Raw genomic sequence first — 806 nt, 5'->3', positions numbered from 1 at the left:
ACATAACCTGGTCAGGATGTCTAAAAGCTAAGAAAGCTATAAAAAGCTTGGAACAAGGAAAAGAATCACTAGATTCTAAATATCCCCCAAAGGAATTACTTTGCAGGTATATTTCGGGAACTTTTACTCCAACAGAACAGAGATATACCACTCATGAAAAGGAAACTCTGGCAGCAATTAAATCTCTTAAGAAATGGAAAATTGATTTACTACCCAAGGAATTTACATTAAGGACAGATTCAAGTTACCTAACAGGTTTTATACGATATAATTTAAAAGTTGATTATAATTATGGACGATTGGTAAGATGGCAATTATTTTTGTTACAATATCCAATAAAAATTGAATATATTAAGGGTGACAAAAATGTTATTGCAGACAATTGAATATATTAAGGGTGACAAAAATGTTATTGCAGATACATTAACAAGAGAATGGAGTTCGTCTACAACGCATTAGATCAAGAAATTCAAAAATACGAACAAGAACTCGAAAAATGCAAGCATTGTCAGCAAATAAGGACACAGATCCAATCCCTCAAGAAGGCCATCGAAGCAATGAAATCAACACAACAACCAAAACCATCAGAGTTCAGCTAGCTAAGCGTGGTGGACAAATCAGGTGAAGAAAAAATTCCAGAAAATAAAACAATTGCTGAAATTATCAAAAAATCCACCCAAGATAAAAAATATTATGTAATTTATAATGGCCCCATGAAAGGAGTATATGATGCCTAGGAAAAAACAGCACCATTTATACATCAATCAAGGATAATACATAAAGGAGGGTTTTTAACACTGGAAGAA

The sequence above is a fragment of the Arachis duranensis genome, chromosome 1, assembly GCF_000817695.3.
Source record: "Arachis duranensis cultivar V14167 chromosome 1, aradu.V14167.gnm2.J7QH, whole genome shotgun sequence".
NCBI classification, from domain to species: Eukaryota; Viridiplantae; Streptophyta; class Magnoliopsida; order Fabales; family Fabaceae; genus Arachis; species Arachis duranensis.
This window is presented reverse-complemented; position numbering follows the sequence as displayed.